The sequence below is a fragment of the Mustela nivalis genome (assembly GCF_964662115.1).
Source record: "Mustela nivalis genome assembly, chromosome: 8".
NCBI lineage: Eukaryota > Metazoa > Chordata > Mammalia > Carnivora > Mustelidae > Mustela > Mustela nivalis.
Window position 1 is genome coordinate 19,575,613 of NC_139027.1, and position 13,466 is coordinate 19,589,078.

At 47.1% G+C, this 13,466-nt stretch overlaps 1 long non-coding RNA gene across 4 annotated transcripts in view; it reads right to left on the bottom strand.

Annotated features, from left to right (window-relative positions):
• The window catches only part of LOC309871809, a 25,118-nt gene continuing 11,652 nt past the window's right edge, over positions 1-13,466 (bottom strand). For 2 of the 4 annotated variants that reach the window (XR_014315474.1, XR_014315475.1), the window contains 2 exons: positions 12,479-12,602; positions 7,657-8,242 (listed from right to left, as the gene is read on the bottom strand). This is a non-coding gene — a long non-coding RNA (uncharacterized lncRNA). Of the gene's footprint in view, positions 5,217-7,656; positions 8,243-11,406; positions 11,583-12,478; positions 12,603-13,466 lie in introns of those variants that run through there. The other 2 variants (XR_014315473.1, XR_014315476.1) reach the window with 2 other exon arrangements.

Sequence of the window (13,466 nt, forward strand, 5' to 3'; positions counted from 1 at the left end):
AAAGCCCGATGTGGGGCCCAATTCCAGGACCTTGGGATCATGACCTGAGCCGAAGGCAGAGGCCTTAACCCACTGAGCCACCCAGGCACCCCTAAAGTTGCATTTTTATACAAAGGTGGTGGCAGTGACCTGATTCTTCATTTTCCACAAATCCCTTCATAAAAACACAGCAAGTAAGATGGGAAAACCCATGAACAGTGTATACAGCAAAAGTATTTTATAAGGTACCCCACAAACTCCACAAATACAAGCAGGTTGGGGCAAACTTCTGACAGAAACAGGAGCTGCCTCATAACATCTGTGAAGAAGAAAGCCTAGGGAAGAAACGGGGCATCTGGAAGAAACACCAAAATAACCAGCAAGTACTCGAAAAACACTGTAAGCCAGTATTAGAGCAGTGGCTGACACAGGGGTTTGCACAATCCAACAGCAAGTGAGTGCAGAGGTCTACTAGGAACTCGGAAGACTGCAACAGTCTGAGCCCTAAGAAGTTCCCTTTTCCCACTAAAAGAAACCAGAGCTTTGTGAAGAAATGTCAAGAGTCCATGTGTGTCACATCAGACAGAGAAGTTCCAGAAATCTAAGGATGTGTCAGTAGGGTTGGGAGCCAACTTGAAGAGACCCACTCTGGCCAGAGAGCGTTTATAAACCTATGGGTCCGTAATGATGGAATGTGCACGTGCAGGCGCACACACTCCTCATCTGTCACTGTCGGAAGTCGCTTGGGCAACAGCTCTCTTACCCACCACACCCTCCCTGGTAAGTAAAAGAATCCAGAACTTAGCTTCCTGGTCACTGGTTGACTGAAGAGTAGAGGGGGCCAGAAGAAGCCACTAGGGCATAAAAATGATTTGGAACTGAAGGTTTCTGAATTTCGAAATCCCTTATCTGCTTAAGAGCTTAGCTTCCCGAATGAACTCACTTGTCCCTGAGAAGCAACTCTGAGCTCTTGGAGAGATTTGTACCACACCCAAACACAGAGCCACAGGCCTCTTTTACCTCCTGGCCTCCCAGAGGTCCATTTATCCTGCCAAAAAGTCATGTAAGTGCCCTTTCTTCCCCTACCTGCGTAAGAAGTGCTTCTCTGCTCTTCTCTGAGAAGGCATATAAGCCGTAAAATAGACATGCAATCTTCTGTGACCGCGCAGATATAGTGGATAAAAATCTGCTTTTCTCCCACTAATCTGTCTTTTGTCAGTCTAATTTGCAAGCTTCGGAACACGGCACCTAGGAGGATAGAGAAAGTTTTTCTTCCCAATAAATAGTAAACAAAGTGCAGTGTGTCTGTAGAAGTATCCCACCAAAGAAAGAAGAAATGATAGAATATCACTGTTTTGTAGTTGCTAATGAAGTAATGGGTTTAGAAATGGTCAATGACTAACATCACAAAGGGAGATCCAACAAAATGGAGACAGCCAAACGTCTGCGGACCTCTGACCACTGACAATACTCCCCACAACGAGGCCGTGCCAAAAAAAGTCTCAAACATCAGTCAGATCAAAGTTTCGGTCTAGGTCCAACTACCAATTTATAGGAAATCTGAGGACAGAGGAACATCATGAACTACATCAGTCAGCAAACTCCAGCCTGGTAAATGTGACAGGACAACTGAGCCAGTCTCTTCAATTAAATTTCAGTGGAGGGAGAGTGAGAGATTACAAATGAATCAAAGACTGGAAAAAAAAAAAAAAAAGAGGCAAAACTAAACTACAGTGTATTTTGGGAACTACAGAGAATATAAAGAAAATTAAGGAAATGATTAAAAGTCATAATAGGGATATTCTTAGCAGGGAGGGAGGAGTTATAAATGGTAGGGCATTGGGCTCCTGGGTGGCTCAGTTGGGTAAGTGTCCCACTCTTGGTTTCTGCTGAGGTCATGGGATCGAGCCCTGCATCTGGCTCCAGGCTCAGCACAGAGCCTGCTTCAAGATTTTGTCTCGGATCCTGCCTTTGGCTCTGGTCATGATCTCAGGGTTCTAGGATCTCGTCCCAGAACTGGGGCTTCTTGCTCAGCCGGGAGCCTGCTTCTCCCTCTGCCTACTGCTTCGCTCTGCTCATGCTCTGACAAATAAATAAAATCTTAAAAAAAAAAAAAAAAAAAAAGATTGTCTCTTGTTCTGTCTTTCCTCCCCTAAATAAATAAATAAATAAATAAATAAATCTTTTAAGTGGTAAAGGGCACATGGAGGGATATTCAGGGATAGCAAAATCTGGCACGGATGTTTACAAGGGGGTTTGCCTTATAACAATTCATTCATCTGCACATTGGTGTTAGGGGTTTTACAGGGTGTATTATCTTTAATCATAAAGGACTCTGTGTGGGTTTCATATTACATTGGGTAGCTCACAACCTCTAGGACCAAAGGACGAGTTTCAGAGGCTGTGCGGTCAAGACCACTGTTCAAATCAGGCTTAGCAGAATTGGTCTACTGAGGCCGGACGGCTCCTGCGGCTGAACGTTGTGCCCCAGCCATGGTCACTGCCGCCTCTGAGAACAGTATGGCTGCCACCGATGCCAAACTCCTTGCCAAGGTCGGAACCGCGCAGCCCCGGCTTCTTTCAGTAGCTTTTGCTGCGATGTCTAAGATGGTTCAGTTGGTTGGTGACGCCCAGAGCGCATGCCCGTGCCCCAGAGGTGGGGGAATGGTCAGTGACCCATTGAGAGAGTCTTGCGTGCCGCTTCCATAGCGTGGGGTGGGCTCTGACTCTCGGCGGGGGTTTCAGGTGCTGGGTGGGGTGACACATGTTCCCACACCGGTGATGTTCGAACCTTACCGCGCATCAGAATCACCGGGGAAGCGCTTTAAAAATACCAACACCAGGGGCGCCTGGGTGGCTCAGTGGGTTAAAGCCTCTGCCTTTGGCTCAGGTCATGATCCCAGGGTCCTGGGATCGAGCCCCGCATCGGGCTCTCTGCTCAGCGGGTAGCCTGCTTCCTCCTCTCTCTCTGCATGCCTCTTTGCCTACTTGTGTTTGCTACTACTGTCTGTCCAATGGATAAATAAAATCTTAAAAAACCCAAAACAACAACAAAAAAAACCAACGCCAAGGTTGCACCCAGCCCAATTAACGCAGTATGGGCTGAGACTGGAGTGTGAGCGGTTTTTTGTTGATGAACCAGTGCCTACACCCTTGAGCTGGTTCCGATGAGCCACAGCGGAGTCACCTGGGAGCTTGTTAGAAACGCAGAGTCTCGGCACCCACGGACGGCCCTCCTGAGTCAGAATCTGCCTTTTAACCGAAGCCCCAGGCGATGCTTAGTGCGCATGTCCCAGCTTGAGGAGGGCTGAGTCCGACTCCAACTCCAAGGCCAGCCCCAGGCTCCCCAGCAAGGGCATTCCCCTCCCCTGCAGGGAAGGATTCCCGCTTCTCCCCACCGCCGAGAGCACTTTTGACCGACGTCTCCACCGGGCGTAACTGCCGACTTCCTTGGTTGCCAGTAGTTGTCTTCTGAAGGCTCATGTCCTTCCCAGGGTGTACACTCTGGAGGGCAGGGACCCTCGTGCCCTTTGTGTTTCCACGGCACTAAGTGCGCTGCTGCCCACGCGGCAAGCGTCCGGGACACGCGGTAAGTGACGCGGTGACTTCCCTTCTGTTTCTTTCGCTCCACTCCCTGAGCCGGAGCTGCGCTGGCCTCCTGGTGCCCCCTGCCGCCTTCATGCACGCGCAGGAGCATTGCAATTTGAAGGCAACTTTGAATATGATTTTTAAAAGAATAAGAATTTTAAAATTCCAGCCTAGGGCCTGTTCCGGATACAGGACAGATGGGTTGACTCCTGTGACTCTCAATTCCCTTTTCTCTAGAAGCGGGGCTAGAAAGCACTCCGAGCCTCAGTTCAGCGTAAATACCTACGTTGCTCTTTCCCCTCTGCGGGATTAACCAAGATCGAACACTTTTAACTCTTCCGGGTTGGCCCGGTAGCTGGGGGAAATCTATAAATTAAATATAGAGTCACTGGGCCACCTTGTGACCATTTCTGAGAACTGCATGTCTTCATTGGGTCACAAGAAACTTCCTAGAGCCCGTCAGTCTGGAGATCCCATCCTGTAGGATTTTTTTTTTTTTTTTAAGATTTTTATTTATTTGAGAGAAAGATCACAGGTAGGAGGAGCAGCAGGCAGAGAGGGGGAAGCAGGTTCTCCGCTGAGCAGAGAGCCTGATTAGGGGCTGGATTTCAGGACCCCGAGATCATGACCTGAGGGGAAGGCAGAGGCTTAACCCACTGAGCCACCCAGGCGCCCCATCCTATAGGATTTCTGGTAAGCAAAGCCACGCAAAATTAAGTGGGAGATACAGGCTTCCAGTTACAAGACGGTAAGTCTTGGGAATAAAAGGCAGAGCTTAGGGCATATAGTCAACAACATTGTCATAGTGCTGCATGGTGACAGATGGGAGCTACGGCACCTGCGGTGAGCATAGCATAACTATAGATTTCCAGAATCACCATGTTGTACTTCTGAAACTAATGTAACATTTTGTGTCAACTATACTATAAAATGTTCAAAGGCAGGCAATCTGTGAGAATTAAAAGATTTATTAACGCAAATACTGAACCTAAGTCTTCTAAAAACGGGAGATGGGCAACAGCTGGAGGGGAATCTCCTAGAGCGGAAGTTACAAGCTCACCGTTTTCCAAGAGGAGCACCGATAAGAAGTGAGCAGGTTTGCCCTGAATCCAAGAGTTCCAGGATGTAGGGCCACCAGGTACCACTGAGATGGCAGGTGTGAGACAGTAGACAAACGTGGGACCAGTAGGAAGTCTCTGTAAGAGATCCTGGGTGCCCCGGGTGTACCTGATCATCGCTCGTAGCCAGGAGGTACTGCCACCCCTCCTGAAGGTTTCAGGAGCTGCAGAAATGGAACAAGAGGGGCTCCACACTCAACGGCACCAGGCAGCCGGAGGGAAAGGTGGGGTGAGGCACGGGGTCCACAGCAGCGGGTTCAGTGAACGGCCGCTTCTTGAATGATGGGTTCCTCAGATTCTCTCCGCCTTCTCCCCTCCCTTCCCCCGGTTTTGGCCTCCAGACGTAGGGACCCAGGCAGAAGATTAGGAAGGTCTCTGGAAAACCTGGCTCAAGAGAAAAGAGCGACCAACCATGTCCCTTGGAGGTACACCAACTAAAAGTTCAGCTCCCTGCGGATGGTGCCGTGCTGAAGGTTTCTAGTCACCAAGTCAGACGCACACATGTCAAGTTTCCAAATCTACCTAAAACCTCTGTGAAATCAAACAGGAGAAACGTAGACAGTAAAAAAGCACATACGTGATACCCAGACTGTTCAGATACCTGCCTTTAATCAGATACCCAGATCTGTGTGGTGACGTAAAAGAAGAAAACAGCTAACAAAGAAACAAGAAAAGGAAATTTAAAAACTGCAAAAACCAAAGAGAAACCTCAAACCCACTGTAATGAATGAATGTAATGTAATGTATATACTTGGGTAGGACATGATATTGAATCCATAAAGCAAGAACACGATGCAGGGGCATCCGGCTGGCTCAGTCGGTAGAGCGTGCAACTCTTGATCTCGGGGCTAAGTCCCATGCCAGGAGTGGGGGTAGAGGTCACTTAAGTAAAAAGAGGTGCGCCTGGGTGGCTCAGTCGGGTAAACGTCTGCCTCCAGCTCAGGTCATGATCCTGGGCTCCTGGGATGGAGCCCTTTGTCGGGCTCCCTGCTCAGTGGGGAGTCTGCCTCTCCCTCCCCTTCTGCCCTTCTCCCAGCTCATGATGTCTCTCTCTGTCAAATAAATAGAATCTTAAAAAAAATTTTTTTTAATTGAATGCTATAAAAAAATGAGATCGAATTTATTAAAATAAAAACAGTCAACTGAAATAAAAGAATCAAGAGAAGAATTAGAAGGTGAAAGTGAGGGGCGCCTGGTGGCTCTGTGGGTTAAAGCCTCTGCTTTCGGCTCCGGTCATGGTCCCAGAGTCCTGGGATCGAGCCCCACATCGGGCTCTCTGCTCGGCGGGGAGCCTGCTTCCTCCTCTCTCTCTGCCTACTTGTGTTCTCTGTCTGTCAAATAAATAAATAAAATCTTAAAAAAAAAAAAGTTTTAAAAAAAGAAGGTGAAAGTGAGGGAATCTTCTAGAAATAAAACACACAAACCAGCAGAGAGAGTGTGTGTGGTGGGGGGCGCATGGAAAAGAGGAGTGGTAGGGAGTTCAGAGGGCCAATCCAAAAGCCAAAATCTGATTAATTGGAAGTCCAGAAAAAGAAAGAGGAAGACAGATAGAAAGTGATTGTCGCGGGGCACCTGGGTGGCTCAGATGGTTAAGGTCACAATCCTAGGGTCCTGGGATTGAGCCCCGCATCAGACTCCCTGCTCTCGGTGGGAAGCCTGGATCTCTCTCTGCAGCTTCCCTGCTTGTGTTCCCTCTCTCACTGTCTCTGTCAAATTAAAAAAAAAAAAAAAAAAATCTTAAAAAAAAAAAGAAAGCGGGGCGCCTGGGTGGCTCAGTGGGTTAAACCTCTGCCTTCGGCTCAGGTCATGATCTCAGGGTCCTGGGATCGAGCCCCGCATCGGGCTCTCTGCTCAGCGGGGAGCCTGCTTCCCCTCTCTCTCTGCCTGCCTGTCTGCCTACTGTGATCTCTGTCTGCCAAATAAATAAATAAAATCTTTAAAAAAAAAAAGAAAGAAAGAAAGTGATTGTCGGGAGAGAGAAGACAAGAAATCTGCCCAGAACTGAGGGATATTAGTCTTTAGATCGAAAGGGCCTAGCCCGGAAGAATGAAAAATTACTGCACTAAGTAATGTCATCAGAGCATTTCAGAACCCCAAGCATAAAAGAAAAGATTAAGAGAAAAAAAGAAAAAAGCACCCAGGAGTAAGAAATAGGTCACCTGCAAAGAATTGAGAACCTGAATGATAGAAATTTTCCTGAATAATGTGGAGACTTAGGAAGCAATGGAGCAATCGTGTCCAAATTCTGAACGGAAGGGAAGTTCTGGGAGAGTTCTCTACTCACTCAACTTTCTGGCAAATAGGAAATGATGTCTTCAGGTATGGAAAAGGGGTAAATTTTTTCTTCCCTTGCTCACCTTCTCAGGAATCTATAGAGGACATTCTTTTTTTTTTTTTTTTTTTTTTTAAGATTTTATTTGTTGATTTGACAGACAGAGATCACAAGTAGGCAGAGAGGCAGGCAGAGAGAGAGAGGAGGAAGCAGGCTCCCCACCGAGCAGAGAGCCTGATGCAGGACTCGATCCCAGGACCCTGAGATCATGACCTGAGCCAAAGGCAGAGGCTTTAACCCTCTTTTTTTTTTTTTAATAAGATTTTATTTATTTGTCAGAGAACGAGCACAAGCAAGGGGAGCCGCAGGCAGAGGCAGAGGGAAAAGCAGGTTCCCCCCTGAGCAAGGAGCCAGATGTGGGACTCAATCCCAGGATCCTGGGATCATGACCTGAGCTGAAGGCAGACGCTTAACTGAAAAAGCCTTCCGGCTCAGTGGGTTAAGCCGCTGCCTTCGGCTCAGGTCATGATCCCAGGGTCCTGGGATGGAGCCCCGCATCGGGCTCTCTGCTCAGCAGGGAGCCTGCTTCCTCCTCTCTCTCTGCTTGCCTCTCTGCCTGCTTGTGATCTCTCTCTGTCAAATAAATAAATAAAATCTTTAAAAAAAAAAAAAAGAAAAAGCCTTCCGGCGCTCCATTCTGAGCACAATGAAAAGGTATGCAGAGAAACGGAGCCCTGAGTCCCAGGAAAGCAGGCCTGGGGGCTGTGCAGCCAGCCCTGGAAGCAAAAAACCTCCAGCAGAGGGGTGCCTGGGTGGCTCAGTGAGTTAAAGCCTCTGCTCAGGTCATGATCTCAGGGTCCTGGGATCGAGCCCCACTTCAGGCTTTCTGCTTGGCAGGGAGCCTGCCTCCCCCCCCCCCCCCGCCTGCCTCTCTGCCTACTTGTGATTTCTGTCAAATAAATAAAATCTTTAAAATAAAAATTTAAAAAGAAAAAAGAAAAAAGCCTCCAGCAGAACCAGGGGACATGGTCCCCATCTAAATGGTGGGTGTGTCACACAGCTAAAGGACTGTGGAAAGCTAGGCAGCAGGATCTCTGAAGGCAGGGATACAGTATGCCTCATGTGCCCCAGGTTCCCCCAGGGCCTACCTGTTTTTGGCACAGGGTAGGGACCCAGTCAATACTGTTAAAAGAGCGAGCGAGAGAATGCATGAAAGTGACTTAGTCCAGCCTTCCGCTTTTAGCCAGGCAAGCAAGCCGATCAGCTCCCCTTCCCATGCAGACACCTAGAAAGAGAGGATAAACATAATTAAAAATGCATAGCCAAATTATAAGAAAGCAAGGACAGTCTGAGGGACAAGTAGGGCACTTAGAGATCTGGTGGCAGGGCTTTAACTTAGGCCCTGTGACATGCTTGCGGTCACACAGCTGATGATCACTCGGGGAGAGGGGGTCATTGTCTCTTCCCCACCAGTGCCCTTTCCATTTTCTCCTGGAGCCTCTGCTTTTACTTGAGAACTAGCAGAACCAAGTGCGGGCGTGTGGTGATCTTAGACCTCCGTGTCCAGGCTGTGATTACTTCTCACACTGGGTAAGAGGCAGAAAGCTGCGGTGCAGAATTCCCAGCTCCGGAAATTTCCCCTTTGCAACTAGCTGCCGTAATTCAAGAGGAAGCTGTTACTTGGGGGCAAATGTTCCGTGTTGAGAAAACTGACTGGGGAACTCAGAAAATGTTTCCTAGAGAAGTGGCTCCAGATCATTTAGCGCAGGGGAGCTAGCTCTCTCCTGCGGGCACAGTGTTTCACACGCGAGTAGGGACACAACTTGAAGCAAGTGGAAATATCTCTAATACTTAGCAAGAGTATGGCGGGCTCCACGGCCCCCTCCAAACCCCCAACATCTCTCTGCTCGGGTTTCTGCAAAAGTCCCCGAAAAGAGCTGCTCAGCCCTTCTAGAACTTTCTTGGAGCATCATCCCTTCCACCCCCATCAGGAGTGCTCTTGCCAAGGTCGGAGTGGCCACTAATTCTTGAGATGTCGAGTCAGTCTCCCTCCTTCCTGAAACACCTCCTTCTCGCGGCGTCCAGGACACCCCGTGCCTCCTCCCTCGCTCATCCTCCTCAGTCTTCCTGGTTCGTCTTCATCTTCCTGACCTCTGAGTGTCGGAGAGACTCAGAACTCAGTGCTCAGAGCACTTGTCTAACAAGCCACAGTCTGTCTTAGGACATCTGCGTTCGCTGTGCCTTCCGTTTGAAAGACACATCCTTCATCTGTCAGAACCCCTCACACTGCCGCTGCCTTCTGGTCTCTGCCCCGATGTCCCCTTATCATTCGGGCCCCTCGGGCTGCTCTACGTAGGACAGGAGCTATTCCAGCCCTGCCCTGGATTCCCTATCCTTTCCCCTTGCTTTCTTTTTTTCCTCCAGTGCTTCCCACCAACTGCCATATTAAAATCTACGTGTTCAGTAGTTGATTGCCTGCTCCCGTCTGGGATAGAAGCTCCACATGGACAGGGGCTCTGTCTGTCCTATTTGCTGCTGTGTCTCTGGCACGTAAGAAGGGCCCGTGCACACAGAGGGTGCTCCGTGTCTGCTGAATGCATGAATCCCATCTCTTGCTCCTGCTTCCTGCTGGGAACTTCTCAGTGAGGAACCGGAAAAGCAGAACAGACATTCTGGAGGCATTTTTCTCAAGGTCATGGAGGGATTGGTGTCCCCAGAGATGCTTGTCTCCCCGCCAGAAGGGGCTAGACCCAATGCAACAGAATTCTCTGCTCTGCAAACCCACCTTTTATTATCTGACTTCAACTAATATTGACTTAGGAGACATACTCCTTGACTTACGTGTTCTTGTCCCCATTTGGCTCATAAATAAATGAATACAAGCTCAACAAAGTTATGTAACTTACCATGATCACACAGCTAGCAGGCAGGAAAACTTAAGTTCAGTCCCGGGTGGGTCAGACTCCCAGATCTGGGTATTTACCTCCCTCTGAAGTCCATGCCCTAATGAGGGCTATGTTCACTCCTTGATATTTGTAGTGAAAATGAAGTAGTACCTTACGAAATAATATAAGAAGTGTATATACTATGATATTATCAAAATGGGAGTTGGTATCACACAGAAGTAAATTTATACAATTGATTAGTTTACAATTCCTTTTTTTCAAAACTGATTTTTATTAATATTTAATTTCCCATAATATTGTAATAATAAGTATTCACATAAAAAAGCAAATAGAGGGGTGCCTGGGTGGCTCAGTGGGGTAAAGCCTCTGTCTTCAGCTCAGGTCATGATCCCAGGGTCCTGGAATCAAGCCCCGCATCAGGCTCTCTGCTCAGCGGGGAGCCTGCTTCCTCCTCTCTCTCTCTCTCTCTCTGCCTGCCTCTCTGCCTCCTTGTGATCTCTGTCTGTCAAATAAATAAATAAATAATTTTAAAAAGCAGATAGAACAGACTCGTGTTATTTATAAAATAGCATTATATATATTAAACAAGTCTCAATAAATTTAAAAAGGTTGAAATCATAAAAAGCATTTTTGGGTGGCTCAGTCTGTTAAGCATCTGCCTTTGGCTCAGGTCATGATCTCAGGGTCCTGGGGAGCCCATTCCCACATTGGGCTCCCTGCTCAGGGGGAGTCTGCTTCTCCCTCTCTCCTCCTCTCTCTTCTCCCTGCCCTGGCTTGTTCTCTCTCTCTCTCTCCCTCTCTCACTCAAATAAATAAATAAAATCTTTAAAAAAAACCTTCTCTTTTCAAAATTACAATGAGATACCACTTCATACCCATTAGAATGGTTATAAGAAAAACAAGAAAAAACCAAACAAACACAAACACAAAAAACCTACCGCAAGACAAGCGTCGGTTAGGTGCAGAAACTGGAACCCACGTCCACTGCTGGTGGGAATGTCAAATGGTGCAGCCACCGTGGAAACCCAGTTTTGTGGCTGCTGAACACAGAATTACCACAGGACCCAGCAAATCCGCTCCTCAGTATGTAACCACACTAATTGAAGACAGGTGTTCAAACAAAAAATGTGTACAGGAATGGCCAAGGCAGCTCTGCCCACAATAGCCAAAAAGTAGAAACAACCCAATGTCTGTCAACTGAAGAATGGATGAACTAAATGTGGCATGTCTATACACTGGAATAATATTATTATTATTTTTAAAAGATTTTATTTATTTATTTGACAGACAGAGATCACAAGCAGGCAGAGAAGCAGGCACAGAGAGAGAGGGAAGCAGGCTCCTCACTGAGCAGAGAGCCCGATGCGGGGCTCGATCCCAGGACCCTGGGATCATGACCTGACCTGAAGGCAGAGGCTTTAACCCACTGAGCCACCCAGGTGCCCCTAACACTGGAATATTATTCAGCCTGGAAAATGAAGTGTTGACACAGGCTACAAAAGGGATCGACCTAGAAAGCACTGGTAAAACGCTGCGGTAAGTGAATGAAGCCAGACACAGAAGATCACATAGTGTGTGATTCATTCGTATGATACGTTCAGAATAGAAAAATCCTGGAGACCCAAAGTAGACTCCTCCTTGCCAGGGCTGGGGAAGAGAGGGCCTGGGGAGTGACTGCTTAATGGGTGTGGAGTTTCCTCTTGGGGTGATGAAAATGTTCTGGAATTAGATAATGGTGATGGTTACACAATGTTGTGAATGTACTAAATATCACTGAATTGTACACTTTAAAATGGTAAATTTTAGGGGCACCTGGGTGGCTCAGTGGATTAAAGCCTCTGCCTTTGGCTCAGGTCATGATCCTGGGGTCCTGGGATCAAGCCCCACATCGGGCTCCCTGCTCAACAGGGAGCCTGCTTCCCCACCACCACCACCTACTTGTGATCTCTGTCAAATAAATAAATAAAATCTTAAAAAATAAATAAATAAAATGGTAAATTTTAGGGGTGCTTGGCTGACTCAGTGGAGTGTGTGACTCTTGATCTCAGGGTTGTGAGTTTGAAACAAACATTGGGTATTACTTAAAAACAAAAAAAATTTTTTAAGATTGTATTTATTTATTTGAGAGAAATAGAGATAGAACATAAGTGGGAGTGGGAATGGGAGTGCGGCTGGGAGATGGTGGGGAAGGAGGAGAGGGAGAAGCAGACTCCACCCTGAGCAGGGAGCCTGATGCGGGGCTCCATCCCAGGACCCTGATCATGACCTGAGCGAAGGCAGAGGCTTAACCGACTGAGCCACATAGATGCCCCAAAAACAAAATGGTAAAATTCTTTAAAACGATAAATGTTATGTTATGTATTACAATTTTTGTTACCATAGTTTTTAACAATAGCATTATATCATATTTAGTTTTGTCAGTGGTTCCGTAGTAAATTAAATGCTTTCCTCAGTAGAAGTCCACTTACAAATAAGTTGAAATATATAATTTGCTAAAAACCTTGAAATTCTCATGATCCATGTAACAGCCAGTGGTTTCCCAGTGAGTTTTGAGTTTCTGCATCGAATCTACTTGTGAGGCCAGGAGCATGACATTGAGGATCAATTCAACTTACCAAGAGGTAGGTGACCGGGCGGGAGCTCTCCCATAAGTTCTGGAAACTTCTTGGCTTGACTAGATCAGGAAGCTCAGGGCTCTCAGTGGTTGCCTTCCATCCCTGCTGCCAGCTGGTGAGAAGCCTGGTGCAAATAGGAGCAGAACAGGGGAAAGGGTCAACTTGTGGTTGGCTTCCCTGGATAAAAAAGCATCAACCATGTTGTGCTTTTTTTGTGATGGGAATAATTTCATTTCCTACAGAAATGGGGAAGCTCTCCTTTTCCTGTCCTGATTCAGATATAAGCCAATATATTAGCTCCTAGAATTTGTTACCTTCTTCAAAATGTCAAGAGTTAGGGGCGCCTGGGTGGCTCAGGGGGTTGACTTCTGCCTTTGGCTCAGGTCCTGCTCTCAGGGTCCTGGGATCGAGCCCCACGTTGGGCTCTCTGCTCGGCGGGGAGCCTGCTTCCCCCTCTCTCTGCCTGCCTCTCTGCCTGCTTGTGACCTCTCTCTGTCAAATAAATAAAATATTTTTTAAAAATTTGCAAAATCTGGAGAAGGAAGCTGACGCTCTGTGGTAGCCAAAAATATTGCCCAGGCTCCATCTTCTGCTCAGATTGGTAGAGCAGATGTTTGTAATTTTACTGAAGTCCAATTTTTCTTTCATGAATGGTGCTTTTGGTGTAGCATCTAAAAAGTCATCACCCAGCCCCAGGTCATTTATGTTTGCTCCTGTGTTAAAATATTTTTGTATTTTGCATTTAGATCTATAATTCATTTTGAATTAATTTTTGTGAAAGATATAAGGTCTGTGTCTAGATGCGCTTTTTTTTTTTTTTTAAGATTTTTTTTTTTTTTTTAAAGCAATGTCTATACTCCAAGTGGGGCTGGAACCTACAACCCCAAGATCAAGAGTCACATGCTCCACCAACTGAGCCAGCCAGGTGCCCCCTAGACTCCTCTCCCGCCCCCTTTTTTCTTTTCGTGGCTGTCCCGTTGTTCCAGCA